Source organism: Macaca nemestrina, chromosome 7 (genome assembly GCF_043159975.1).
Source record: "Macaca nemestrina isolate mMacNem1 chromosome 7, mMacNem.hap1, whole genome shotgun sequence".
Taxonomy (NCBI): domain Eukaryota; kingdom Metazoa; phylum Chordata; class Mammalia; order Primates; family Cercopithecidae; genus Macaca; species Macaca nemestrina.
In genome coordinates, this window is record NC_092131.1 from 169,979,572 (window position 1) to 170,006,240 (window position 26,669).

The window sequence follows — 26,669 nt, forward strand, 5'->3', positions numbered from 1 at the left end:
TTCCATTGGCTGTGATTCAGCCCCGTGCCATGCTGCCAGCAAGATGAGCACATGAGGCATGCTCATCTGCTGGGGTGCCTGGTGCTGCTCCCAGTGCCTCTGGGTGACCTCTGTCCAGCACGTAAACCTCCTGAAGCATTCCGGGTTTGCGGAAAGTGAGCCACCCTCCCGATTTGTACACGCCTGGGCCTACCTTCCTGCTCCCGTATGTGACGGGCACACAGCCTTTACAGAAGGTGCCTCATTGCCTAGTACAGAAATGCTGAGCGGTGCACAGGAGTGAGAACCCTACTGACTGGCTGCTGTGTGTCTCCCAGACAGGCGGTTGTGGAGCAGTTGGACCTATGTACCTATCTGTGCCCATTCTCAGTTGAAAGGTAGTGAACAGCTTGGGCTGTGGTTCAAATCCCAGCTCGGCCACTCAGGGGCTGTGTGTGCAGATAGGACGCATCTGTTGTCCAAAGCAAAACACAGGGAAAACGAAACAATCTGTTTCAAAGGGGTGTGGTGAGGTCTTCGGCAAAGGACTGGTGTACTGTGGCTCGGATGGGTTAGTTTCCATTCTCCCTCTCTCTGTTTCCAGCTTCCCTCTCACTCCACGATGAGGGCCCTGTCCCTCTTGGGCGTTTGCCAAAGGAAGGTCTGGACACCCAGCAGCTCATTTGTGTCACTTCCCAGTTTGCTGTCACCATGTTGCAGTGCAGAAGCCATAAGCTGCATGGTCTGTGAGCCTGGCCCTGCAGCCTGGCTCCTCCACACAGCGGCGTTTGCCTTCATTGTCACGGGTGACTATGAGAAGATGCCCTTGGTCACCTTTGGTCTGAGCTCTGGAGTTCCGTAGAGCTTTGAGCCACCAGAGCAAAGGAGGTGAGGCTCACCCCAGGCTGGTGGCACACCCAGGACTGGGGCTGGATGACTTTAATGGTGGGACAGAAGGAAGAGCAAGGAGTTCCCCAGAGCCCAGCGGCTGGGGTGTGCGGTCCATTTGCAGTGTACTTCCAGGAGCTTGGATGGTGAATTTTGTAAAAGGGGGAGTCTTTCTCCCCCACCTTTCTTTAAATCATAGAGCTATTGTGATGGCTTCTCAGCTGCAGTAGAATCACCCATGAGGATTTTTGTTTGTTGTCTTGGCATGAAGTTCTTGTCCCTTCACAGTAATCCGGCAGGTGCCTCCCAGGGCATAGAATCATTGTGTCACGTTCTTCTCCAGTACTGCAGGAGGGTGGGCACAGAGTTCCACTACTTGAAATGCAGCAGGCAGTTCAAAGGATTCTGCTCACACCAGGAGTTAGATTGTATTTTTCCAAATACATTAAGTATTTTAAGCAGCTTGAGCTGCTTAATGGCCCTGAAAGCATTTGATTAGTCCAGAGGGCTCTATGCCCGGCAGGTCAGGGGACAAGAAGATCTTAAAATCCTATGGGTCTGACCCCTTCTGCTCTCTGTGGCTACAGCAGGTCTCCAGGGTTGCAGCAATAGCTGTGACCTGCTTATCTTCCCAGAAGTGCTGGAGGCAAGCTGATCCCTGAGCACTGTGCCTGGAGCACTGCAGGTGCCCTGCAGCCATCTCCATCCACACCTCCTGCCTGGCCTACCCCGATTGCAGGTTGGGCCTCTGGCTCGCCTCCCCTCTTTGTCCCCTTCCTCATCTATCTGTGGCTCTTTCTCTTGGACCCTAACACCAAGCCCTCTCCTTGCCATTCTCTTCTGTCCCTCAAGCCGTATTCCTCAGCATCACGTGGTCCTCCTGGGTCCTGGTCCACTCCTGTCATGTGAGAACAGACGGTATCTGCTGGAATTAGCTTTGGGCTTCTGTTGTGTGTTGAGCCAGTGTGTGTGGTCCTCCTCACGTCATTTGATTCATCCAGCAAAGGGCTCTGCTGCCCGCCTGTCAGGGGCAGAGGCTCCAAGACCCTGTCAGTTTGGGACAGTGAGGCTTCCCTGGGGAGGCAGGGTGGTGAAGCTGTTTGGAGTCCTTCTCTTGAGGTGGAGTCCAGAGTTTCTTCCTGTCTGGTCCTCCCCATTTGTGTCGGCAGGGTGCTATGTCCAGCGTAGGTCCTCACCTGGCCCCTTTCTGGCCTTGCAGAGTGCCCCGGCTGTGTGTGAGCAGATGACCTTCTGGGCGGAGCGTGCAGTCTCTTGGCAGGGCAGCCAGGTCGGGGGTGAGATGGACCCAGGGCTCTCTGACCTCATAGGCTTGGCCTAGGCTGAGACTTTGAGCAGGTCACTTACCTCTGGGTCCTCATGCTCAGGTTCAAAATGAGACAGACGGTGGAGTTGAGATGATTCTTCTGATCCTTCTTTGGGTCTTTGCATCAGTTATGAAAAAAAAGCAAGCTAACACAACCATCCTTGGCTGATTGGCAGAGCAGGGCTTATTTATGTGGCTAATTAAAAGAAAATTTCTTTATGTGAACCAGGATCAAAGCTGTCTTTCAGAGAGAGGGAAGTGCAGAAATGTTCAATGTAAATAGTGCCTTTTAGCTAAACACTTGGTAGATTCAGCACTGACCATGTAGGTTTGTCCTGCTTGTTTTGGGGGAACCAGAAAAGATCTGATTAAATTTAATCTGATTTCTGCTAGAGTTTGGTCATGTAAGATTTGAAAAGTGAACCTTCCCGAGCCAGAGCAATCAGGTAGCGAAGAAATAAAAGGCATCCAAATAGGAAAAGAAGCCAAACTATCTGTCTTCACTGATGTTGTGATTCGATACCTGGAAAACCCTAAAGACTTTGCCAAAAGGCTCATGTAACTGATAAACAACTTCAGTCAAGTTTCAGGATACAACATCAATGTAGAAAAGTCAGTAGCATTTCTATACACTGATAATGTTCAAGCTGAGAGCCAAATTAGGAACACAATCCCATTTACAATCGCCACACACAAAAATACTTAGGACTGCAGCAAACCAAGGAGGTGAAATTAATCAGACGTGACACAAACAAATGGATTGAAAGAATCAATATTGTTAAAATGACCATACTGCCCAAAGCGATTGACAAATTCAGTGCTGTTCCTATCAAACTACCAAGGCCATTTTTCACAGAGCTAGAAAAAACTATTCTAAAATTCATATGGAACCAAAACAGAGCCAGATAGCCAAAGCAATCCTAAGCAAAAAGAACAAAGCCAGAGGCACCAATTACCCAACTTCAAACTATACTACAAGGCTACAGTAACCAAAACAGCGTGGAACTGATACAAAAGCAGACACACAGAGCAATGGAACCAAGAACCCAGAATAAAGCCACACACCTACAACCATCTGCCCTTGACAAAGCTGACAAAAATAAGCAATGGAGAGAGGACTCCCTAATCAGTAAATGATGCTGGGATAGCTGACTAGCCTTATGCAGAAGAATGAAACTGGATCCCTACCTTTTACCGTGTAAAAAATCAACTCAGTTGGATTAAAGATTCAAACTGTGAGAATCCTAGAAGAAAACCTAGGGAAACACCATTCTGGATATTAGCCTTGGGAAAGAATTTATGACTAAGTCCTCAAAAGCAATTGCAATAAAAACAAAAATCAACAAGTAGAACCTAATTAGCTAAAGAGCTTCTGCACAGCAAAAGAAACTATCAACAGAGTAAACAACCTGCAGAATGGGAGAAAATATTCACAAATTATGCATCCAACAAAGTCTAATACCACAACTCTACAAGGAGCTTAAACAGTTGAACAAACAAAAACCAAATAACCTCGTTAAAAAATGGGCAAAGGACATGAACAGACACTTCTCAAAAGAAGATATATAAGAAGCCAACAAGCATATGAAAAAATGCTCAACATCACTAATCATCAGAAGAATGCAAATCACTACCACAATGAGATACCATCTCATACCAGTCAGAATGGCTATTATTCAAAAATTAAAAAATAACAGTTGCTGGCAAGGCTCCTGGGAAAAGGGAGCTCTTTTTTTTTTTTTTGAGACAGAGTCTCACTCTGTCGCCCAGGCTGGAGTGCAGTGGCGGAATCTCGGCTGACTGCAAGCTCCGCCTCCTGGGTTCACGCCATTCTCCTGCCTCAGCCTCCCGAGTAGCTGGGACTACAGGCACCCACCACCATGCCTGGCTAATTGTTTGTACTTTTAGTAGAGACGGGGTTTCAGCGTGTTAGCCAGGATGGTCTCAATCTCCTGACCTCATGATCAGCCCGCCTCGGCCTCCCAAAGTGCTGGCATGAGCCACCGCACCCGGCCAGAAAAGGGAACTCTTATACACTGTTGGTAGGAATGTAAATTATTCAGCCATTGTGGAAAGCAGTTTGGAGATTTCTCAAAGGACTTAAAACAGAACTACACTTGACCCAGCAATCCCATTCCTGGGTATATTTCCCAAAGAAAATAAATCATTCTACCAAAAAGACACATGCACTCATATCTTCATCACTGTGGTATTCACAAGGGCGAGACACATAATCAGTCTCGGTGCCCATCAGCAGTGGACTAGATAAAGAAATTGTGGTACATATATACCATGGAATACTATACAGCCATAAAAAAGAACAAAGTCATGTCCTTTACAGCAACATGGATGCAGCTGAAGGCCATTATCCTAAGCAAATTAACACAGGAACAGAAAACCAGATACCACAAGTTCTCACTTATAAGTGGGAGTCAAATGTTGAGTACTCATAAAGATAGCAACAGTAGACACCAAGGACTACTAGAGGACAGAGGGTGACTGCGGGGCAAGGGTTGAAAACTAACTATTGGTGCTTGGTACTTGGATGACGGGATTAATCACACCCCAAACCTTAGCATCACACAATATACCCAGGTAACAAACCTGCACATGGACCCTCTGAATGTAAAATAAAAGTTGAAATTAGTAAAAAAAATAAGGAAAAGTGGACCCTTCCCCCCACACACTTATAAAGAGTTAATGATTTTGTGTTTGTTTTAGGCCACATTGAACTCAGCCCGACATACTGACACAAGGCAGGACTTAGTGCAGTGTCACTAGGCTTTAATTTTGCTGCCCTCTGTGCTAATAAGGTCAGGTTATCTCACTGGGCTGTTTCCTTATCCATTAAGACATTTGATGTAACGAAGTACCCATCCTATGGTGACACAAACTTTTTCTGATGTAATTGGAAAGTCCAGAATACCTGGTCGCAGGCAGGGCTTGATCCAGCAGCTTGACCTTTTTATCATGGGTCCAGTTTCTTTCCCTCATTCCTCCTTTGTATTATATCAGCTTCATCCTAAGGTTGGTTCAGGGAAGATACTCTGATGGTATATATTTCTGCTTTGGCAATGGAGGATTTATATTTGATCCTCAAAGTCCTCATGTTCTATTTAAAGTCTAGTCGTTGGAAAATAAATTGATAAGGATGGACCTGAAGAAAATAAAGCAGCAATTTGTCATGACAAAGCAAGACTAGAAAGAGACATTGGACCAGCATGATCAATTCAAGGACACATTGATGATGTCTTCAGTGCAAGTGTCTTTCCCAAGCTTGGGGGGCCTGGCGTGGCTGCCTACAGGGCTGGTGCTGGTGTCCAGCCTGCTCTATAGAAGCCGAATTAGAGACCGCAGTAATGGGCCAGCTTCCACGACGACCCCAGGTGGTTGTGATGTCTGTGTAGAAATGAAATAAATGCGTCATTAAAACCAAAGGTAGCCTTGCATTTGGGTTGAGGTCCTGGCACCTATGGAGGTCACAAGTGTGTCAGGGTGGAAGGTAACTTGGTGAAACAGGAAGTCACTGCCTATTGCCCACCCGTGTCCCTACTGACCAAGTTGGCTGGGGATCCCCTGGTGCAGATGCTGGAGAGGCGTCACTGTCTTCCTTGTTCAGTGGGCTTGGGTCACGTGCATGAATTCTGAGGTTGGGAAGGTTTAAACGTTTCCATGAGCACCTCTAGCCCAGCCGCCGTCTCCCTGGTGCTTCACTGAGCTGCCATGTTGGGGAGGCATCATGCAAGGTGGTCCTTGCCTAAGTAGAGCCTGATTTTGAAAATGAAATTCATTTCCTTGCCTTCATTTTCCAGATGAGAAGACATGTATTTGTGGCATGTGTGTGGCAGGAGAGTAATTGGTTTTGGTTTTGACAAGGAGGACACCGGGGTCCTGTTCTGATACTCAGTTTTGGGTCCACGTGTGATAATTTTGTGTTTCTTTTCGGCCAATACATTATTTTCTAGAGTCTCTTCCAGCACACTGAAAAACCCCAAATTCAAATTTGACTTCTCTCTTTGAGGCTGGTGTGGCATGCTGAAGCTCCCAAGGCGTGTAGTGTGGTGAACAAGGTGGCCTCCAGGGGCGCTGTCGGCTCATGGACCCCACCCACCCACCTCGCAGTGTGGGAGGATCCGCCAAGTTATTGTCAGAGTGGGTTGGAGAGACCTGGCCTGGGGTCGGCTCTGTGGGCAGCTGGGCTCTTTCCCCCCCTGGGTGGAGGACGCCCCTTAGTAGCAACACAGAACATTGCCTTCTCCCACGAAACCCCCCTCTGGGGAAGGTCGGGCCGTGGGATCTGCGGGAAGCGTTTTAGTAGTTTAATGGGATTTGTGATCCCAAGCACTCAGGCCACTCTGTGGTCCCCACCCCTGGGCTTGGGTCCTGCTGAGGTGTAAGTGGTGCTGGAAGACCCCTGCCCTGCCCTGCCCTAGGAACCTGACTTTCTCTGGGCTAGCGAGTGTCCTCTCTGAAGGTATCCAGAGGCCGTGCAGACGCTAACACTGTGGTGTGAGGCCCTCAGTTGATTAGTTAGGCTGCTCTGGGGTGCACAGGTGGCAAGGTGGGGGATTGTGGGATCCGGGATGCTAGTCTGGCTGTAGGGTCCTGCCCTGGAGGGGCTCGCAGTGGGGTTGAAAGCAAGCTCTCGAGGCGTTATTATTCGGGACTCTTGAGTGCTGGGCAGTGCTGGGGGAGTGAGGGCAGCGGGAGCTGTGGGGGCAGGGCTCTGAGGGCTTTAGAACAAGAGCTTGTGTGTGTTTCCCACTGAATACCTGCCAGCACCTCATTTAGGCCCCATAGCAACCCCATGACATAGGCTTATAGGGGACTGTGATTATCCCCATTTCACAGCTGGGAGAACCGAGGCTCAGTGTCACAGAGCCACACAGTCCTGAGCCAGCATCGGCCTCCTGCCCCCTGACTCAGTCTCTCTGCTGTGGTTTCCTCCCAAGTGCCAGGATCCTTCCTGGTCCTGTTTGCAACTCAGACCAGTGGAGGGGTGCGCTGTGGTTATCGTTCATTAGGATAGAGGCAGGGTCTCTCTGTCTCTCTCTCTCCCTCCACTGCCATCTCTGGGGGTTGGAGGAGCTGCTGTGTCTCTCTCTCTGTCTCTCTCTCCCTCCACTGCCATCTCTGGAGGTTGGGGGAGCTGCCTGGGATGCAGAGCGGCTTGGATCGGTGCTCCCTATGCCTCAGTGGTTGAACTGGCCTCTGTCCAGTCTGCACACATTGGATCCTGAGGCTGAGCTTGGGGTGGCTGTGGCAGGAAGGTTTGGTGGTGTCACACCCTTCAGGCTTGTGTCTGTCTGAGCCAGGCTCTGACTGGCTGGGAGAAGAGGAGGAGACGGGGGTCTGGGAGGCCCTGAGGCTGAGCCCGGCTGCTGTGGCTGTGGCTGCACTGCAGGGGCATGGGCCGAGCACGTGCCGGGCCAGGGCACACGATGCTTTCAGATCAGGCTCTAGTGCCCTAGACGCCCCTTCACACTTTGCCCTTTTTGTCTACCAGCCAGAGGGCAGTGAATAATGAGAACAAACAGCATCGGGTCCAGATTCTCATGGTCATTTTCCTAACAAGCCGACGTGAGAGAGCACTGAAAGGGAGGCCTAAGTGCTTCTGTCACCTCGGCTGAGTGTTTTTCAAAAAGGAAAGCACGCGTGCGATGTGTGTATTAGGTGTTACGGTGATCATGACCAGAAAAGGGGTTGTTTCAATTAAAATGGAGTTTGGACTTTGTTTTTCTTGGATTGAGTAAATTGAGGGAAATAGCACACGCTGAGATTTTGGATTTCTGCTCTTAGAAAGGATTTAAAATAAGTGGTCTTCAGTGGTTCCACAGTGGATCCTCGAGACTGGCACAGATGTGGTCTGCTGGTTTTAACGGGTTCTGGCTGCTTTAACTGGATTGGGTTGACTCTGTCTGAAAGGCTCAGCTGGTTCGTTCTAAGAAATGAAATGCACCTCTGCTTTCTGGAACCTGAACGAAGGAGAGAGATAGACAGAGACGGACAGACATGTTGGTGGCCAGGCCCTGGCTTCTGAACAGTCCTTCCTGATGGCTTCAGGACCTGGGAGGAGCAGCGGAGCAGGTGGCTGCCCTGGGCTTGCCAGACACCCCCATTCCAGCAAGACCCTCCTGGGAGATGTGGTGCCCGCCCTGCCTCTCAGGAACAAGCACACGCTTGTGTAGCCTAAAAACGTCTCCTTAATTAAAATTAATATCCTATGCAGTGAATCCTTCTGCCTCCTCTTCCCCTGCGCAGTTACAATTCCCGGCGGCTCTCCAGCCCATAGAGGAGGCTTCTCAAAGTTTCCTACCTCCTGGAGGAGAGAAGCCATCCCCTGATCGCCCAGAAGGACGAAGTATGTGCCCGCTGTGCATCCTTGCTTGTCACTGCCCAACATCTGCAAACATTAACTCGATTGCTGAGCCCATTCAGGTGTAGGACTCGCTCGGTTAATGTGACAGACAGCGTTTCCTGTGCCGGCGCTGGCTGGTCACTTCCTGTCACCCAGCCCTCCTGAGTGTTGCGGGGATGCCTGTTTCGAAGGAACGCTCAGCCTGTTCCGTGAGAAGGAGCCCCACTCCTCAGCCTGTACTTAGCAGGTCACTACCGTTGGCCACTCTGCTTTCCTTTCTGTTTTAAATTTTAATTATTAAAAAAAATTTTTTTGAGAGTTTCCCTCTGTTGTCTAGGCTGAAGTGCGGTGGCATGATTTTGGCTCACTGCCACCTCTGCCTCCTGGGTTCTTGTGTCTCAGCCTCTCTAGTAGCTGGGATTACATGCGTTTGCCACCACGCCTGGCTAATTTTTGTATTTTTAGTAGAGACAGGGTTTCACCATGTTGGCCAGGCTGGTCTCGAACTCCTGACCTCAGGTGGTCCACCTGCCTCAGCCTCCCAAAGTGTTCAGATTACAGGCGTGAGCTTCTGCTCCCAGTCCCCTTCTTATTTTTATGTTAGTCTTTGGGGTTAAATTTTTATTACAAAACAATTGGCATATATTTTAGTCTCTTTAGGTTACTGTAACAAAATACCGTAAACTAGGTGGTTTACAAACAGCAGACATTTATTTCTCACAGTTCTGGATGTGGGAAGTCCAAGATCAAGGTGCCAACAGATTTGCTTTCTGGTGAAGGCTTCCTGGTTGTTAGAAGGCCGTCTTCTCACTACATCCTCACTTGGTGAGAGGCTCAGGAGAGTTCTCTGGGTCTCTTTTACAAAGGCATAAATCCCATTAATCACCTCCCAAAGGCCCACTGCCTAATAGCATCACTTTGGGCATGAGGTTTTAACATGTGAATTTGGAGAAGGGCAGGCACAAACATTCAGTAGGTAGCAGCACACAACAATGTAACAAGAATAATGTGATGAACAGCTAGGTATCCCCAAGCTGCTAAAGGTGGAGAATATTACCATATTGGTTACCTATTTCTGTGTGACATATTATGCCAAACCTTAGTGGTATAAAACAATAAACATTTATTATCTCACACAGAGTCTGTGGGCCAGGACTCTGGAAGCAGCTGAGCTGGGTGGTTCTAGTGGAGGGGAAAGATGTGGGCTGGGGCACCCGAAGCCTTGACTGGGGCAGGAGGATCTGCTTCCAAGATCGACTTCACCTGGCTGTTGGCTGGCAAGAGGGCTCAGTTCTTTGCCATATAGACCTTTCCACAGAGCTGCTTGAGTGTCCTCACAACATGGCAGGCGGCTTCTCCCAGCCTGAGTGATTCAAGAGAGAGTAAATAAGAGAGTAGAGAGGAAGCCGCAGTGCCTTTTATGACCTGGTCTCATTAGTCATACACTGTCATTTCTGCTTATGTCTGTTCACTAGAAGCAAGTCACTAAATTTAGGCCACACTCAAAGAGAGAGGAATTAGGTTCCACTCTTTGAAGGGAATGTCAAAGAATTTGTGGAGATACACACACACACACACACACACACACACACACACACACATATACACACACATATATACATATATATACACACATATATATACACATATATATACACATATATATACACACATATGTATACATACATATATACACACACATATACATATGTATACACACACATATGTATATACATATATACACACATATATGTGTGTGTGTGTGTGTGTGTATATATATATATTTTTTTGAGATGGAGTCTCACCACTCTGTTGCCCAGGCTGCAGTGATGTGATCTCAGCTCCCCACAGCCTCTGCCTCCCAAGTTCAAGCGATTCTCCTGCCTCAGCCTCCCGAGTAGCTGGAATGTACAGGCACACACCACCACACCTGGCTAATTTGAGTATTTTTAATAGAGACAGGGTTTCACCGTGTTGGCCAGGCTGGTCTCGAATTCCTGACCTCAAGTGATCTGCCCACCTCAGCCTCCCAAAGTGCTGGGATTACAGGCGTGAGCCACTGCGCCCGGCTTGTGGATATATTTTAAAGCATCATAACACCATTGCAGTTGGAGCCCCTCCCCGGTTGCATCTTGTCTTTCACACAGAGGTAACTACTGTTGAAGTTTGGTGCTTGTTTATGGCTTAGTACCTGTATAAGTATACCTATCCCTGTTAGTTCTGCATTTTGTCTGTAAGCGTTATGTAAATGATACCACCTTGTATTTTTTTCTGTAGTGTGCCTTTTTTTTTTTTTTTTTTTTTTGAGATGGAGTCTTGCTCTGTTGCCCAGGCTGGAGTGCAGTGGCGTGATCTTGGCTCACGGCAACTTCCACCTCCTGGGTTCAAGTGATTCTCCTGCCTCAGCCTCCTGAGTAGCTGGAATTACAGGTGCCTGCCACTGCGCCCAGCTAATTTTTGTATTTTTAGTAGAGATGAGGTTTTGCCATATTGGCCAGGGTGGTCTCAAACTCCTGACCTCAAGTGATCCGTCTGCCTCTGCCTCCCAAAATGCTAGGATTGCAGGTGTGAGCCACTGCGCCCATCCAATGTGCCTTTTTTGCTTGACATTATGTTTGTGAGATTCATCCATGTGAAAACAGGTGGCTGTATTTCATGCATTTTCACTGCTGTGTGGTATTGCATTGTACAAACATAAGACTATTTATCGTTCTCCATTGATGGACACTTAGTTGGTTTCCTATTACTTGCTGCTACAAACAAGGCTGTCTTAAGTACTCAGGTATGTGTCTCTCTGTGAATGTGAGCTGGATTTGTCAGAATATTTAGCAAGGATTGGAATTGCTATGGGAGAGAGTACAATATCTTCAAATCTTCAAATCTGGTATCAACAAAATCTTCAAATGTACTAGAAACTGCTAAATTTTATTCCAAAGTGGGTGGGTGTCCTCATGAGTGGTCTCACTGACAGCATATGAGTTTCCTTTTCTCCGTTTTCTTGACAGTACTTGGTGTTGTCAGATATTTTACATTTTTGTCTGATGCGTGAAAGTGCTGTCTACATGAGGTATTAATTTGCATTTCCCTGCGTGCCAGTGAGGCTGACATCTTTCCCTATATCTATTTTCATATATTTGGTATTCTGTGAATGACTGGCCATACCTTTTGAACCTTTTTTCTATTTTTTTATTGATCAATCTGATCCGTTGTTGAGTTTATGTACCATAAATATCTTTTTTCTTTTCTTCCTTCTAACATAATGTAGAAGCTAAGAGTGTGGATTCTGGGGCCATATTGCCAGGGTTAAATCTCAGCTCCAGCACTTCTGTGTGGCCTTAGGCTTCATCTGTGTGTGCCTCAGTGTCCTCATCTGCCAAATGGGATGATGGCTCCCCATGGTGGGCCTGGGAGGATGAGCAGGTTCGTATCTGTGAAGCAGTTAGTGCCTGTCATAGTAAGCACATGACAGACTAATGCGACTTAGTGTGCTGGGCCCTGTGTGGTCACATGGGGCTGCATGCACAGGCATCGTCCCCATGGCCAGAGCTGGAGCTCAGATGTGTCTGAGACGATTGGCAGCTGCTGCTTCACTCTGACTCCCAGTCTCCTGGGTGGCCCTGCTTCCATCCCTGTGCTGTCTGAATGGAAAATGAAATCCCAGCTCCGCTCCAGAGGATGCCTGCGAATTGGAAGGCATCAGGCTCCTCACAGCAAAAATAGAAGCCTCATTTGCTTAGGAGAGAACAATGACGAGGAGGCAAGCCAGCGGAGGCGGCCTCGGTGGGCTGTGTACACCCCCCGCTCGTCCCCACACTCCCTGGGGTTAGACGCGGACGTGGCTAAGCTGCCTGCACACCTTCCCCTCCCCTTCGTCCTGGCCTGCTATGGGCACCAAGGTCCATCCTGGGACATGGGCTGTCTTGGCACCAAGTTCCAGTTGTTTTTTTTTTTTTTTCCTTTTGAGACGGAGTCTCGCTCTGTTGCCCAGGCTGGAGTGCAGTGGTGCGATCTCGGCTCACTGCAAGCTCCGCCTCCCGGGTTCACGCCATTCTCCTGCCTCAGCCTCCCGAGTAGCTGGGACTACAGGCACCTGCCACCATGCCCGGCTAATATTTTGTATTTTTAGTAGAGACGGGGTTTCACCGTGTTAGCCAGGATGGTCTTGATCTCCTGACCTTGTGATCTGCCCGCCTTGGCTTCCCAAAGTGCTGGGATTATAGGCATGAGCCACCGCGCCCGGCCAAGTTCCAGTTCTTAATACGTCAGTGTCGCACTGTTCCCTGATTTCCCAAAGCTGGGCAGGAGTTGCAGAAAACAAGGTCGGTTTAATATCGAGAATCACTGGAGAACCGTGTCAGAGCCCTGCTGAGAAGGGCGCAGGGGACCGTGTTTCTGTCTACCTCATGCTGTGGGCAGCACAAGGACAGACTTTCCGAAGATTACAGCCCAGGGGGAGGAGGGCACGTTTAGTGTCAATGCCACACAGAGGAAGTTAGCTTGGCTGGGCACGGTGGCTCACGTCTGTAATCCTAGCACTTTGGGAGACCGAGGTGGGTGGATCACCTGAGGTCAGGAGTTCGAGACCAGCCTGGCCAACATGGTGAAGCCCCATCTCTACTAAAACTACAAAGATTGACCAGGCATGGTGGCACATGCCTGTAATCCCAGCTACTTGGGAGGCTGAGGTGGGAGAATTGCTTGAATCTGGGGTGGGAGAGGTTGCAGTGAGCTGCACTCCAGCCTGGGCAACAGAAACTACGTCTAAAAAAAAAAAAAAGGGAACAAGTCAGCTCATCCCCACTGCAAGGAGCTCCTGGGTTTATTTAAGGGAGCCTCAGATGACTTTACATAAAAGCAAATGTGGAAAAAGCGATAAAGTCAGATATATTGAACATCTGTCCTGAGGGCAAATTTCTGAGCTCTAAAAGCCAAGCTGGTTTTATGTAACATCTGTGAGTGTTGAAACAGGCTGAACGACTCTATATCTGCACGCCCAACTCTGCCTTTAGGGTGGCTGCATGAGCCCCTGTGGTCTCCTTAAAAGAATTGGTCCCCACTGGGTGAACTAGTCACCCATGAAGCGTCTCCGAATTCCAATCTGGAATAGGAAGTGAGGACCCGGGGGCTGAGTGTCCCTCATCACATGTGGCCTGTCACTGCTAGACTTCAAGGTAAGTTTCCAAGAACAGAGCTCTTCATCCATGTTCATGATAGCGATTTGTACATTATTTCTAAATAATTTTAATGCCATGTTTACAAGCCACCTTCCCAAACTAAACAATTGTTCTTGGCAGTTAGACTCTTGAAGACTTAACTTTTAATCCAGTTTGTTCTCAAAACATTTGCACAAATGAGAGTCTTGAGGTTTGAGCTTTCTATTCTGAAGGCTCAGCTTCTTGCCCAGGAGAAAAATAATACATGCTCATGTTTATAAATAGAGTTATGGCATTGGAGTCCTTCACATTGCAGCCAGCCTAGGGACTCAGTTATTCAGAATTTAAACATTTTACTTGTAAAGAGCACTTCGGTATCCACCCCAACTTCACTGTCACTGTCCCTGCCACCCTTCCCTCTAAAACCTGGGTGTCCTCCTCCCTGACTGGCTCTGAGGATCTGGAGCCCGTCTGAGCCCACCTCCCCTCCCCACTGTCACTGGTCTTTGGCCATTTCTTGGAGCAGTTCCTGGGGCCCCTTTGCTTTCCTTGTCCTGGAAGGGCCCTGCTCTGCCTGTGTCAGCACCATCTCTCTGTGTCCCATCAGGAAGCAACAGACAACCCCTCAAGCCCCACAGTAAAAACGTCACTCCTGGTCTGGGGGCACATCCATCCCCCGTGTCCCCAGTCCTATCCTGGGTGTTCCAGGGTTCCAGTCACAGCGGTGGGGACACCGCCATCTCACTGCATCCCTCTTGCGGCAGCTTGGCTGAGCTACAGGACCGGGCCTCCTTGTGCTGGAGCTCACCTGCCAGGTGCCGAGCTCTGCCAGCTGCCCGACCCCACTGTGAGGCCGCCCTGTGCGGGCGAGTTCACTGGCAGCCCAACCAGCCCGCGAAGGCCATGTGAGTGTGAACCCCCATTACAAGCTTTCCCTCATGAGGTGGCGCTGACAGTCTAAGGTATACCTGCCTTTCGTTACCAGCTGCAGCCATTAGGCTGGCACCAGGAGGAGCCAGGTCGAGCTGGCACTGGGGGCGACGCTCTGTCTTTGATGCACCCCGATGCTTCCCCCCATCCTTCCGACTGTGGTGCTCTGCACAGACCCCTTCCAACCCATCCCAGGGCCTCTGCCCAGTGTGGCCAGAGCCTCCTATCAACAAGTGTGTCACTGCCTTCGGGTTATTACTGCTCACTAGATTCTACTTGCTCCACAACCCAGGCACAGTGTACCAGAGTTTCCCAAACCTGTGTGCTCAGTGCCAGCCCCTTACCAAGTGCAGGGTTGCCCATTTCACTCTAGGAAATGCAGCCACAGCTCGGGGGCCAGCTAGAGGAAGGACTGTGATTGTGCCTTCCCGGGACAACTTCCAGGTCTGCCAGTCTGTGATGTTGTGAGTGTTGCCTTAGCTTTGCTAAGAAAATGCTTAGGGAGATGGGTTCCTTCACCGGTTCTTCTACCCATGTGCCGTTCTGGCTCCAGGGCCGGTGCCCCTGCTTTGGATAGGATGCTGACATGAGCTGGCCTACTGGGGATATGTCGAGGTTCTCTTAGCCTAAGCGGCTTCCTGTCTCGGGCTCCCTCCCCAGCCATTTGGGTCACCTCGGGACCCTGAGGATTGCTTCTGGATCTCAGACCCCCTCACCAACTCCTGTGACACAATAATCAAAGGTAATTAGGAAATGTATGAATCATCTTCTTTAAGGAATATTTAGCATTTCTGCTCATTCCAGAGTCCCTGGAAACATGGCATTTCAAAGGCGCAGTTAGATCACAAGTCCAATTTACTGCCAGAAATTTGCACGTAGAATAATACAGAGCCTATGATGGCAGTTGAAATGGTATCCTGTGAGAAAATTAATTAGTCCTGAAACTAAATGCCAGCCGCCTCAGCAAATTATTCATGAGAGAGGCGAACCTCGTGCCTGGTGTTTGAAGTCAGGCAGCCGAGGCTGTGTACTGGACGTGTTCTCTGTGGCTGAGTTCTGCTGTGGATTCTGGGCTCTAGGCAAGGCCTATCTCTCCTTCTGGACTGGCTTCCAGGGCTGCGGGCTCGGGGAGGCCCTGGAGGAGGAGGGAGCCCCTGAGCCTCTTTGGTCTTGTATTTGTGTGTCCTTCTGGGCTGCAGGGCTGCAGAGTAAATCAGCTCCCAAGCCTCCAAACAAAAATAAAGACCTGTGAATGGCTATACTCGGAGAGCAGAGCGTTTTGATATCATGGGGAGACTGTGTACTTAATTTACAGTCTGAAGTTCGAGAAGGATTTAATTTTTCCAAAAATGGTGAGAGAAGAGCAGGCCCCAGCCTTTCTGTCTGATTACAAACAGCCGAGGGGGACTGGGGAGGTGGCCTGGTCCTCATGCCCCTAGAGGGGCAGGAAGAGGATGGAGTGATGTGCTTGGCAGATGCAGGAATAGCCAGGCCATGGGAAAAGCCCAGGGTTTCCAAGCAGCGTCTGATCCTCTGTGTTCCTTCTGCCCGCTGGGATGGAGTCCGTCCCCCAAATGTGCCTGGCCCACTGGTGACTCAGAGTCAGCTGCCCCCAGGACCTTCCCAGCTCTCGTGACCTTGCTGGGCATGACTTTCAGGGGAGCCCTCTGTCCAGGAGACATAGGTCACTCGAATCACACAGCCGTGCTGTAGCGAATGCTAGCCGGGGGCCCTGGAGAGAGCAAGGACAGGGCGCTCCTGCATGGAAACGAAAATGAATATTTTTCTCTGCAGAAAATGGAAAGTGGTGCTGGGTCCAAGTGGTAGGTGACCTGGCTTTTGAGCGAAAATGCTGCTGGGAAATGAGAGAAAAGAAACATGAAAAGAATGCAAATGAGGATGGTGGACAGGGGCCCAGAGGCCTGATTCCTCCGCCCTCCGCGAAGGCTGAGTGTGTGATGCCTATAAATAGACACTCAAAACCCGTTCTAAATGGAGTGAAGACATGGGCCTGCACCCTCTTCTGGAAAGGCCTTACATAAGGTGCAGTGCTGCTGTTGCTCCTGGGCGGTGTGACGATTCCGTGCCTTTGTTGGAAGTCCGTGTGAAGCCCGTGGGGCTGCCGGGGGATGCAGATGGATGAGCTCTGGCCTTTCCGGAGACTCGCAGACTCTGGGAAGGAGGCAGTGGGCAGTGGGCAGGCCCCCCAGGGCTGGGACGCAGTCCTGAGACAGTCTCCGGGTTTCCTGAGGTGCTTCTGGGCAGGAGCAAGTGGGAAAAGCTGGACTGCAGGGCTTGGTCAAGTGACAGCTGCCCAGAGCTGGGGTTTAGGGTGCCTGGAAAGGACAGGGACTGGCAGGCCTGACTTTCTCACTGATGTGCTTGGGGTCACAGGGCTAACCTGTAACAGAGTGAGGAACTGAGGCCGCATCCCGGACTCCCATGGAGGGTTCTTGCTGCTGGGCTAACCTTTGGTTCATGCCCTCACTCAGAATACTTATTTTTGGAGGACCCCAGGTGGCGAGCTTAGGAGTGAAGAATCACATTCGATGCTAATGTGATTCCAGGCAACATTCTAGAGGTTTCTTTGCAGTTCACCTTCCCAGCCACCTTTGAAGTAGTTCTTATTGTCCAGTTTTACACACGATGAAACTGACGGAGATGGTGTGAAGGGATTTGCTGACGTTCACACAGGAAGCGAGCAGCCCACGCTGACTCCACTGCGGAAAGCGTGTGTGTGATTGACATGCTTTTTGTGTGGTGCTCACTTTGGGTGTGATAAAGAGGCCTCCTTGCAGAGGGCCAGGCTCTGTGAAGCACCACGTCGCTTCAAAGAACAGGCCTTGAAAGGCCACAGAAGCAGCATACCCTGGGAAGGAAATGGAACAATGGTGCAAACGGCCAGTTTCCCCTGAGCAGAGGCAAGCAGGTTACAGCTCTGCGGCTCCCTTCACGGGTACCTTGTTCAACACGGAAACATCTTTAGCCTCCTCAGAGACATCGGGTCATCTCCTTTACGTGGGGACCGGAGGTATCTGCACTGGGCCATTTTGGGGAGGAAATTCCGTAATTATAACCCTCTGCTGGAAGAGTCTGCCTGGGTAGTGAGAGCAACTGGCCGCTGTCTTAGAGAAGTGAAGACGCTGAGTACAGACCAAACCTTTGTGATGAAGTCCAAGCCACTGTCTCGCCTGTGTCCTGTTTCCTTCCCCAGTGAAAGGGGCTGTTCCCTGCTACCGCAGACCCCAGGACCAGATTGCAGGTGCCCTGTCCAGCAGTGCAGCGATTCGTGAAGGGCTCCCAGCCTGACCCAGCCCAACAGCTGACACCCCCGGGGGGAGGCTGTATTGCTATCCTTTTTGAAAGGAACACAGAAAGCCTTTGTAACTTTCTCTGTCTGTAGCCAACATGGAGGGAGAGGCAGAATTCAGATGTGGTGTTGCAGACGAATGAACGCCCCTCCTCCTGTTCCACCCCTGGCTTCCTGCCCATAGCCTTCTAATGCCCTTGCTCTGAATTCCTGATCCAACCCAAGGGCCTGGCCTTGATGCCCCCCAGCCTGCTGGCAGGAGCTTCCTCTTCAGCCTTCCTGTGTAGAGCTTCCGCTGTTCAGGGAAGTCTGAGACCTGGTGGTCTCTTCCTTGTTCTTTTCATGAGACGATCTCGCCCAGGAGAAGGTGGGCTGAGACCCTGGGCATTGGAAGGGAGAGGTGGTCCTCCTTCCTCTCTTCACTTTCATTGCTCTCCACTCCCCGCCCACCCCCATATGTACACCCTCCACAGTCTGAAAGTGTCGTGAAGCATCAGCTTTGCAAACCCGTGGGGTCAAGCTTTGTTGTGGGAAAATACATATTCATGAGGGCTTTGAGGAGCCTCATTAAAATGCAGAGAGTCTCTCCTTGCAGAATGGTACATAAGCCATCTCTTTATTTGCCCAACACATTGTTCTTAAGGCAATAATTATGCGATGAATGGCTAAAGAAACATTTTAATTATTTGTTTAGGGTAATTTCTGATTATCTCATTAGAATTATAATCTGTTCACTTTTACAGGTGATTCAAAGCCTCATATTTACATTTTTATACTTGAAGGAGCTCTATGTGGGCACCTGTATCATTGCTGAAACAAAAGTGATTTTCTCTGTTTTCTTCTGTTTTCTTCCAGAAAGATTTGATCACCAGGCAGGAGATTTTTCGGGACATTACCAGACCACTCATTTTCGGTAAGAAATACAAGGCAGCGTTGCATGGAGTGAGGTTTTGCGTTTGCCGTGTGGGGAGCGGACCGTTTCACTGGAGGGAAAACGCTACACTGCAGGCAGAACTGGCAACTGCCGTGGCTCTTTGTTTTCTGGGATCCTGTGTGTGTGAGCTCGGGGAGTTCGAAGCTGGGGTTTGAGTCACAGCCAAGGAGTGGACAGACAGGGGGGGACTCTGCTGGCACTCACCTTGCCTGCCCACCACCAACCTGCCCACCACCCAATGACAACAGCATGACAAGCACTCCACGTGCATCCCCTCCTCATCATACTGGTGTTTCTGTAAACTGTGGTCCCCACCAGACTCCGTCATTGATTTGTGTAACCCCTACCTAGGTTCCTAGTTACAGCCAAAGTAGACACATGTATATTGGCAACAATGGTAGCACTCGAACCTTTCACTCTCCAGTGTGGGCAGTGGCTGGTCTACTTCGAGAAGGGACCAGCCATTGTGAGATACCAGGAAGCTGAGCAGAAGAAATCTAACTTTGATAAAAAGAGGCCTCCTCAGCTTGCCAGGGATGGAGCGTGGCCCATCCTCCCTCCCTGTGCGTGGAGCAGTATTGCAGCCCTGATGACACTGCCCCACGGTCAGCATCTGGCTTGCCCTTGCCCCATAGGACTGGTAGGAACAGAGCCCTGGTGCCAACCGAGTGTTCCACACAGCGGAGACTTGCAAGGGACAGGCTCTGCACGGCAGATGAATTGGCTGTTTTCTTCTGTGGCTGGAGACACACAAGGCGGCGGCGTTGTAGGGAAGCCAGCGTACGGGGTGGGGCGTGTTTGGAGAACGAGGAGCAGAGAGCATTGTTGCTGGAGTTAAAGAAGCAGAGCCAGGGATAGTTTTCATGTTTGATGCCCAGAGCAGGCCTGAGCTTCTGAGGGATTCTGGGGGTTCTTATGTATTCTTGGGAAGGAGCATGTGGTAAGCTTGGACAGGGAGGCAGTTCAGAGTGTCACATGCAAGGCAGCAGTGGCCCCGGGACCACCCTCTCCCGACCAAGGCAAGGAACACTTTGTGTGTCCCCGTGGGGAAGCTCTGTGCCAGTTGTGAGGGGACGGATGAAGACCAGCAGGGGTGAGGATGGGATTCTGGAGGGTCAAGACTCAGGTTCAGAATCACAGTTTTTCGTCCGGGGCAGCACAAGGCCACAGGTCTGGCTATTTGAAGCCACCCGGAGAGCCATTATTTGTAAAGCAAGGCGGCTTTATTGATTTCACTTTCTGTCCTGCATCTTTCCCACATCGTGGTAACCGCTCACACCCCTGTTCTGCTTGTGTGGCCGGAGTTCCCCTGCATCCAGTTGGGAAGCATTCTTGTCACAGATGTCCTGGGTGAATTCCACGGTGGCTCTCCGTGGAGGGGGCACATTCACAAGGCATTTAAGAGATGTAGGACAATCAGCCCTCATCCATGAAACAGGATGAAATGGAGAGGAGCTGCATGATTATTAATGGGTTTGGACATAAGCTGGAGTGTCTACTGAAATTTTTCTCTGTTGTCAGTTTTCAAAGTTTGTGAATGTACTTTTGTGCTCTCCACAAGGCCTTTTCTGCTCTGTTTAACTTTCCGCTTAGGGTTGTAAACATACTTCAGCTGTAATGACATTAGATGCATCATCCACTCGGCTCTGAAAGTGCTGGAGATTTTGATTGTCACCAGCAGTAAGGACAGCTTATGAAGGGGGATGTTGTTCCTTATGGAGATGCAGCTCACGATTCCATGAAATTCCAGTCTTCTGGAGCCCAGGGTTAAGCAGCTGCCTCAGCCCATCCACCCTCTACGGACTGTCCACGGCGAAATTGGCTTCTTGACGTTTTCCTTATGGAACCTGGGGTGTCATTACATTCTGAGAGAGTCATAGGGTTATGTCTCTAAGGTATAAGGCATTTTTTTCTTCTGAGTCTAGAAAAGAACTACTGGAATTTTTATGTGTCCTGAAATACTATTAGACGATCAAAATCAATTGCAATAGAGAAGGTGCTGGGCTGTCTTCCCGATTGCGCTCACCCATCTGCAGTGTAATAGGCCTATCATGTAAGTGAATATACTCATCACAAGTCTCTGCAGCTTCCCAGCAGAAAAGCATATTCCTTCTCAGAGAGAAAGGCGGCAAGGAGATGGATATTTTTAAATGCCAATTATGCCAGAATGAGTCTCTGTGAGGAGATCTGTAAAGAGAAGAAAGGGCCTGGGTTTATTTATTTTTCTACTGCAAATGGAATCATTCTGTAGCTTCAGAATACTAATACCCGTGGTGAGCCTGATGTCTTTTCATAGGATAATTTGTGAATGTGCTTCCACTTACAGGAAAAGTTTGAGGCTCTTTTCTTCTTCTTTTTTTTTGAGAATTAAATTCTAGGCCTCACTATATCCTATGATAACCATCCTATAGGCCCTTGATCTATAAAATGTGTGAATAATGAAATATATAAAACAGCAATTGTCCTGAAGGAACATAGAAAAAATTAATAAGCTGTATTTAAATTACAGCAAGTCTCAGAACATATATTAGGTTAGAAGACATCACGTCCTGAAAATGACTGGCTGATGTGGTACTATTATGTGCCCCAGTACAGATGCATATAAATGCTGTGTAAAACCTAGCCCAAAGTGTTTTTTAAAATATAAGATCCAAAGAACGGCATGGAAATTCCAAGCTACGAGACATGAAGAGAAAACACAAAGCCAGAGCACTAAGGGAGGAGGCCATGAGACCCCCAAGCAGTGAGGTTCCTGTTGGAGAGCCAGGATGATGAAGACTGTATGACGTTTGTGCAGGAAGAGACAGGGCAATGGCTGGGACAGGGTAGCGAGGCTAGGAGCAAGTGCTCACATGTATAGCAAGCCAGGAGGTGGCAGAGCTGTGTTATGGACCAGGTGGGAAGTGATGCAGGACAGCTGGTTGGCCACATAGGAAAAGAGAAAAGATGAAGTGAAATCCCTACCTCACAGCATATGTACCAATAAACAGCCATAGAATTAAAGGCCTATGCTGGGCATGGTGGCTCACACCTGTAATCCCAGCCCTTTGGGAGGCCAAGGCAGGCAGATCACCTGAGGTCGGGAGTTCAAGACGAGCCTGGCCAACATGGCAAAACCCCATCTGTACTAAAAATACAAAAAATTAGCCAGGTGTGGTGGAGGACACCTCTAATCCCAGCTACTCGTGAGGCTGAGGCAGAATTCCTTGAACCTGGGTGGCGGAGGTTGCAGTGAGCGAGATTGTGCCACTGCACTCTAGCCTGGGTGACAGAATGAGACTCCGTCTCAAAACAAAACAAAACAAAACAAAAAAAGAATTAAAGGCCAAAATGTAAAGAGAAAAATGTTAAAATACATAGAAGATTTTTTTCTGTCTGCTCTTGAGGTGGGAAACATACACACATCATAAAAGAAAAGATGGATTAAGCAAACATCAGTATTAGCAACTTCTTTAAGAGAACTACAGGCTGGAATAAATATTCATGATGAATGTACTGTGAGAGATTGGTATTCTGTTTGTATCAAGAACTCTTTCAGATTAATTTTAAAAAGACAATAGAATTGAAAAAGGAGCAAATACTGTGAAGACGAAGAAATGCAAATGTCAAGTAGACAAATGAACTCTGCCTCGCTCCTAATCAGGGAACTGCCAGGGAGATCATGAGATACCACTTCACACTCACATGTTGGCAAATTGGAAAGTCTGATAATCGAAGGCTGCTCAGAGTGTGAAGCAAGGGGGCCTTCATGTCCTGTTTATCAAGGGCAAATTAGTAAAACCCCTTTGGAGAACAATTAGATGTTATCTAGTAAGGTTGAAATGTGGATCCCCCAGGACCCAGCAATTCCGCTCCTGGGTATAGATACCTTAGCAGGCCATGAAATGGATTCAGTGTTGTTTTAGTCAGTTCTCTTGAAAACAGAACCCATAGGATCAATTTTTCTTAGAGTTTATGTGTTGATTGATCAATTCATTGGGGTCAGTTGATAGATCATAAGGTATTGGCTTGTGTGAGACGGCATCTGTGAAGTCCCACAATCTGCCATCTATAAGCTAGAGACCCAGGGAAGCCAGTATTGTAGTGCAGAGGCCTGGGAAGCAGAGAATTGGTGCAGATTCCAGTCCAGGCCAAAAGGCCTGAGAACCAGAAGCATGGAGGACAGAGAAGACCAATGTCCCAGTCAAGCAGTCAGGCAGAGCGTGAATTCAACCCTCCTCTGCTGTTTTGTTGTATGCAGGCCCTCACTGGAGTGGACGCTGCCCACCTACACTGAGGAGGGCCGTCTGCTTTCCTCAGTCTGCCAATTTCAATGCTAACCTCTTCCAGAAACACCTCACAGACTATCCAGAAACAGTGTTTAACCAGACGCATGGGCACCTTGTGGCCCAGTCAGGTTGACACGTAAAATTAACCATCACAAGTGGGTCACAGCCAGCATTTTCTAAAAATATGAACTGGATTAGAATAGAAGATATCAGGGTTTGTTATGCATAGTGAATGACAGTGATCCTGAGAAGGGGGACTCTGAGGGGGTGGGACTGACAGCGATGGTTAAGTCTGAGTGGTGTGTTCATGGAGGTTTGCTACATTGCTTTCTATATTTCTGCATATTTGCAAAGTTGAGGAGAAAAGAAGTTGCACTGAACACCTAGATGTAGGCACACAGACCCCAGTGTTCTCCGCTGTGGGTCCCTCTGATGGGGCCATCTTGCTCCTGTCTTGCTGGTTCATCCTCCACCTTGGCTGACTACCTGGCACCTTTGTACACATGGTTCTGTTTGTCTCTTCGTTGAAATGGGTGGGATTGATTGATTGATTTAGAGACAGGGTCTTGCTCTATTTCCCAGGCTGGAGTGTAGTGGTGTGATCACGGCTCACTGCAACCTTGACCTCCAGGGCTCAATCAACCCTTCCTCCTTGGCCTCCTGAGTGGCAGGGATCACAGGCACGTGCCACCACACCCAGCTAATTTTTGTATTTTTTTAATAGAGATGGGATTTTGCCATGTTGCCCAGGCTGGTCTTGAACTCCTTGGCCCCTAGAGTGCTAGGATTACAAGTGTGAGCCACCGTTCCCTGTGTGAAATGGGTAGGATTTCTGAATGAGCCAGGCTTTGCACATTGACCTGGCTCTGCCTCTTAAACTGCTGCCTTCACATGGGAGGCTCCTTCTGGCCCTGCCTGTGTGGCTGATTCCTCTCTCAGGTGCTCCTCTCTATCTTCACAGACGAGGCTCGTGGGCTTCCCTTTTTGGGACCTTGGGTGGACATCTGAGTCCACAGCCCTCCTGCCTGGCTTCTATCTCTAGATTTGCAGGCCTGCTTGTCCTGTATCCTCCAGTGCCCAGCCAAGTGCCTCATGTACAGTGGATGCTCAGGAAGTATGTGGTCATCACATAGCTCTAGTCTCTTATTTTTATTTATTTTTATTTATTTTTTTGAGACAGGGTCTCAGTCTGTCACCCAGGCTGGAGTACAGTGGCATGATCATAACTCACTGCGGCCTCAGTCTTCCCACCTCAGCCCCCTGAGTAGCTAGGACTACAGGTGAGTGCTGCCATGCCCAGCTAATTTTAAAATCTTTCGTAGAGAGGGTGTCTCACCGTGTTGCTCAGACTGGTCTCAAACCCCTGGCCTCGAGTGGTCCTCCCACGTGGGCCTCCCGAAGTGCTGGGATTGCAGGCATGAGCCACTGCCCCTAGACTCTAGAAATGTTCAGAAGCTCAGTTTCCCATCTGCGAAGTGGAGACTCCTGAGTTGGGGGCGGGTAGATTGTGAGAATGAACCACACAATGAAGCAGGGATGTGTAGCACATGTGAGTTTCCTGATCTTGCTTGTTTCCTTCCTTGGAAGAGGCAAAGAGAGGACGAGGGGCTGGCTCTCACTATTTGCTTGCAGACTCGGTGTGAGCTTTCAGATTGGAAGCTCCTGCTCTGACACCCAGTTCCTTTTTGTTTCCAGTTGTACTTCAGGAGAGAAAAAAAATGAATCAACACCTTTTTTTTAAAAGATGGAAAATGGGTTAAGAAAGTAGCACGAGGAACTGCTACTAGGTTGAGCCCAACATAATTAGTGTGATGAAAGGGAAGTTAGCCATTTCTGTATGTAACTTTTGATTAATGATATTCAGCTCTAATTAATTATGTCCAGTTCTAATTAATGACATTAGTGTGCAAGCCGGCATTCCCAAACTGTGTTCTGAGGACTCCCAGCGGATGTTCCTGAATGTAATAGTCCCCGTTCACATTAGGCCGGGGAGCGCTGTCTGTACTGCCGGTCTTGGACACTCCCAAAGCACCATATAAAAGGGCTTCAGAAGTCCTGCAGGAAAGGGAATAATTTAAATTCCGTTTAACCTGTCATCTCCCAGACTTACTTTTACCATGTGTGCTGCTAGGCACATATGGACATGCTAATTTAACTCTCATCCCACAAGGTGTGCTTGGACGAATGGATGAGCAATGTACGTGTTCATGGAGACGTTTTCTAAGTTCCAGAGTCATAACAGGGGTCTCCTGTATCGCAGCAGAGTGCGCTACAAAGAACTGCATTTCGTACAGTCTAGGGCTGCTATGGACTAATCTCCTTTCTTGGGCAAATCGCTTAATCTCCTTCCATCAGTTCATACATCTGCGGAGGAAAGGGTGATGGTATGCCACCGTGGATGGTGGGAGGACTCCTAGCAGCGGTCGCTGTCACCGTCTCATAAGAGACCCTCATTCCAAGAAAGTCTATGTCATTTGCCATGTTCTGGTCTCAGGGTCAGCGAGTGGGGGGCTGCAGGGAGAGACCACCACTTACCTCCTGAGCCTCGTGTGTGGGGTGCGCTGTGTGTTGTCCGTTGTTGGATTTGTATTCATTGTTCATGTAAAAGTGATTATGTTGAACAACAGAATGGTGGCAGACAGGCATGTTTGGCATGGGTTAATGCGAGGCTGGAAAGAGAGCACCTGACCTTCAGTTCCAGAATCAGCCGCTGCGGGAAAGGGTGGCGTCTTGGTGTCTGCACACTGTGAATGTGGAGGGAGATGAAGTGCAGCCTGGGGAGGGTGGACTCATCAGTCCAGTGGGTTGTCCAGGAGAGAGTGAGGGTTGATCTTTCATCTCGAAGGATGAATATACATTTCTGCGAGAGAGGGAGAAGACGGGCGTTCCGGCCAAACAAGCATGTATATATGACTGAAGCGTGGACAGAGGAAGCAGCGTGGTGTGTCTGGGAATGGAATTGTTTGACCTGGCTTGATGGAGAAGCCAGGGTGAGGTGGAAGAGGTAACAGAGGTCAGCTTGACCTGTGTAGACGGCCCGGGAGAAGCCCTGGCAGGTCTTTGTTGGAGGCTGACAGGAGGGGATGCGTGTTTTCCATTGTTGACCTCGGTGGGTGCGGCGTGGGGTGGAGGCCCGTGCACCAGAGGCTCCTCAAAGAGTTTCTCAGAGAGACGACCAGGCTAGTGTGTTCATGGTATGGAGGTCGTCTCCGGAGACTCCCTTAAGAATCTACTTAAGACCTGAGTCAGATCTACCCTCCAGAGAATATCTGCTGCTACTGGAGATAGCTCTTCAAAAGCTAATGCAGGTGCTGAATGTTTTTCCGCCATGAGGTTCCTTCTGCGCTTCCATTAGTCTAGACTCTTGCCGTTTGAGAAAAGAGGCTCAGAGTAGTTAAGCCGCTAGCTCCAGGTCTGATAGCTGGCTGATAGGACATCAGCCTGCGGAGTCTCTATGGAGCCGGAATAGTTTCAGTGGTGCACTGAAACAGTAGGGGATGGATATGAGGAGATACAGTGTGAGGA

The 26,669-nt window shown here is 49.2% G+C and overlaps 1 protein-coding gene across 5 annotated transcripts in view; it reads left to right on the forward strand.

The window, feature by feature from the left end:
- Positions 1-26,669, forward strand: part of LOC105497507 (amyloid beta precursor protein binding family A member 2) — a 236,119-nt gene that overhangs the window by 94,813 nt on the left and 114,637 nt on the right. For all 5 annotated transcript variants that reach the window (XM_071067211.1, XM_071067210.1, XM_071067207.1 and 2 more), the window contains one exon: positions 18,798-18,855. The gene's annotated coding sequence lies outside the window, so the exon portion shown is untranslated. The remainder of the gene's footprint in view (positions 1-18,797; positions 18,856-26,669) is intronic.